General features: G+C 48.2%; 2 non-coding genes across 2 annotated transcripts in view; both read left to right on the forward strand.

Moving 5' to 3' along the window:
• The first annotated feature begins 2443 nt into the window (after positions 1-2443).
• LOC131270318 (5.8S ribosomal RNA) lies at positions 2444-2598 on the forward strand. The gene has a single exon (XR_009179420.1). It is a non-coding gene; the product is annotated as a 5.8S ribosomal RNA (ribosomal RNA).
• A 487-nt stretch (positions 2599-3085) lies between these two features.
• LOC131270315 (large subunit ribosomal RNA) overlaps positions 3086-3397 on the forward strand; it is a 4089-nt gene continuing 3777 nt past the window's right edge. Inside the window, exon 1 of the ribosomal RNA XR_009179417.1 lies at positions 3086-3397. This exon is cut by the window's right edge and continues 3777 nt beyond it. This is a non-coding gene — a ribosomal RNA (large subunit ribosomal RNA).

Raw genomic sequence — 3397 nt, forward strand, 5'->3', positions numbered from 1 at the left:
TAGTTAGTTCTAGCTTGCCCTATGTGGAAGAGGACACAATACTTAATACTTAGAGTACAAGCATAAAGGAACACGGACCAAGCCGTACCGAGAGAATCGGTACTAGAGCCCTCGTGGTTCTACATTGAGAGAGCCCTCGTGGTTCTCATTAGGGGCTTTATGCAAGTCGTACTCAATACTGTGGTGTGAAGTATAAAGTATAGAGTCCTCCACTGGTCCACGCTGCTCCGGCGGTCCTGGGTAAGATAGTTCATTCTAGCTTGCCCTATGTGGAAGAGGACTCAATACCCTACCTGTTGAGCTTGAAACAAAGTCATCACTTGGGCATGCTCATATTGCCATACAATATTCCATTATCTACTAATGAGCATGCAGCTATATGATTATAACCTGTAAACGATTACCCCGCCGTAGTTCAGCGCTTCAACCAAGTGATGACTTCAGTATGGCTAGTGTGTGAAGTATAAAGTATAGTCCTCCCCTGGTCCACACTGCTTCGGCGGTCCTGGGTAAGATAGTTAGTTCTAGCTTGCCCTATGTGGAAGAGGACACCATACTTAATACTGTGGTGTAATGAACAAAGTATAGTCCTCCACTGGTCCACGCTGCTTTGCAGTCCTGGGTAAGATAGTTAATTCTAGCTTGCCCTATGTGGAAGAGGGCATACAAGACAAAGTATAGTTCTCCCCTGGTCCACGCTGCTCCGGCGGTCCTGGGTAAGATAGTTAATTCTAGCTTGCCCTATGTGGAAGAGGACATAATACTCTACCTGTTGAGCTTTAAACAAAGTCATCACTTGGGCATGCTCTATAGCCAACCACATGACATTAACCTAAGAGAGCATGCAGCGTATTATCCCAATGCAAAGTAAACGATAGACTCGCCCTAGTTCAGTGCTTCAACCAAGTGATGACTTCAATATGGCTAGTGTGTGAAGTATAAAGTATAGTCCTCCCCTGGTCCACACTGCTTCGGCGGTCCTGGGTAAGATAGTTAGTTCTAGCTTGCCTTATGTGGAAGAGGACACCATACTTAATACTGTGGTGTAATGAACAAAGTATAGTCCTCCACTGGTCCACGCTGCTTTGCAGTCCTGGGTAAGATAGTTAATTCTAGCTTGCCCTATGTGGAAGAGGGCATACAAGACAAAGTATAGTTCTCCCCTGGTCCACGCTGCTTCGGCGGTCCTGGGTAAGATAGTTAATTCTAGCTTGCCCTATGTGGAAGAGAGCATACATGAACCAAGAACGAAGGTTATGATCGAGGAATGATTCGACAACTCACCGATGGTATGAAATGTGAAGAATTCAAGCAAGCACACAATCAAGTCATCACTTGGGCATGCTCGATAGCCAACCCTATGACATTAACCTAGTAGAGCATGCGAAAACCAATATATATACAAGTAATGTAAACGATGCCCCTCCCTAGTTCAGCGCTTCAACCAAGTGATGACTTCAGAATGGCTAAATCAAATCGGTTCAAAACATACCATCGGTACCCTATTGAAACACACAAGTCGATATCAAACCTCTTAATTGTGTAGTCCTCCACTGGTCCACGCCGCTTCGGCGGTCCTGGGTAAGATAGTTCATTCTAGCTTGCCCTATGTGGAAGAGGGCACATTACTCAATACTGTGGTGTGAAGTATAAAGTTCAGTTCTCCCCTGGTCCACGCTGCTTCGGCGGTCCTGGGTAAGATAGTTCATTCTAGCTTGCCCTATGTGGAAGAGGACACTTAATACTTCGTCTCTAAGCGGCGGCTTGACTCCTCCCTACGGGGAACGGGTTTACGCGCACAGCGGCGGCTTACGCACTATGGCAGTCATGGATGCCTTACGTTTCTATGAAAAGTGTGTTCCTCCCCTGGTCCACGCTGCTTCGGCAGTCCTGGGTAAGATAGTTAGTTCTAGCTTGCCCTATGTGGAAGAGGACACGTAGACTTACTGTGGTGTGAAGTATAAAGTTCAGTTCTCCCCTGGTCCACGCCGCTTCGGCCGTCCTGGGTAAAATGGATTCATCCAGCTTGCCCTATGTGGAATGAGGACACTTTATGCTTCGTCTCTAAGCGGCGGCTTGCTCCTCCCTACGGGGAACGGGTATACGCGCACAGCGGCGGCTTACGTTATGGCAGTCATGGATGCCTTACGTTTCCATGAAAAGTGTGTTCCTCCCCTGGTCCACGCTGCTTCGGCAGTCCTGGGTAAGATAGTTAGTTCTAGCTTGCCCTATGTGGAAGAGGACACGTAGACTTACTGTGGTGTGAAGTATAAGGTTCAGTTCTCCCCTGGTCCACGCCGCTTCGGCCGTCCTGGGTAAAATGGATTCATCCAGCTTGCCCTATGTGGAATGAGGACACTTTATGCTTCGTCTCTAAGCGGCGGCTTGCTCCTCCCTACGGGGAACGGGTATACGCGCACAGCGGCGGCTTACGCAAGTTAGTCACCCTCGGCAGTGGATCACTCGGCTCATGGATCGATGAAGACCGCAGCTAACTGCGCGTCATAATGTGAACTGCAGGACACATGAACATTGATAAGTTGAACGCATATTGCACGTCGTGGGAACCTACCATGATGTACAGATGACTGAGCGCTTATATTTGAGAAATGTATCGCATACATTTAACTACGCCGTGACACCCGTCACGAGACGTGCACCATGATGTTAACTAGGGTCGCGACGACCCGCTAGCATTAAAGAACCCGTGGTTTACAATATACTGGCATTGGAATTCGAAGTATTTAGAGCGTCCGTGTTCCCGCGTGAGGCGGAAGTACGAGGAGAAGGCGTGCTTGTGGTGTCTGTGGTGGTGTTTACTGATGTCTAGCTTCAGCTTATTTATTTATTTAAATAGAAGCGAAGATGTCAAAGTAGCGTCGAAGCAGCAGCGGTAGCACAAATGATTCAAGTATGGAAGTTGACCAAAGGAACACAAACAAACTAGCGTATGGGCAATGGAAGGTATCAGTGAGTTAAACCACACGCGGGCTAACAGCCCGTTAACCGAGTCCAACGGTACATATTGGACATTGAAACAAAGTAGTCGCAAGCCAGATGTGACGATAACAACCGCAAGGTACATAAGCCTCAGTTCATGTGTGACAACCCCCTGAATTTAAGCATATTAATAAGGGGAGGAAAAGAAACCAACCGGGATTCCCTGAGTAGCTGCGAGCGAAACGGGAGAAGCTCAGCACGTAGGGGTGGCGGCCTGTCCGTCTATCCGATTCCGTGTACTGGTGCGTCTCACTATCCGTCATCTTAGCGCTTTTCAAGTCCAACTTGAATGTGGCTCAGAACCCATAGAGGGTGATAGGCCCGTAGAACAGCGCCCGTTGGATGATGGACCGAGCGTGCCATGGAGTCGTGTTGCTTGATAGTGCAGCACTAAGTG

Source organism: Anopheles coustani, assembly GCF_943734705.1.
Source record: "Anopheles coustani chromosome X unlocalized genomic scaffold, idAnoCousDA_361_x.2 X_unloc_21, whole genome shotgun sequence".
NCBI classification, from domain to species: domain Eukaryota; kingdom Metazoa; phylum Arthropoda; class Insecta; order Diptera; family Culicidae; genus Anopheles; species Anopheles coustani.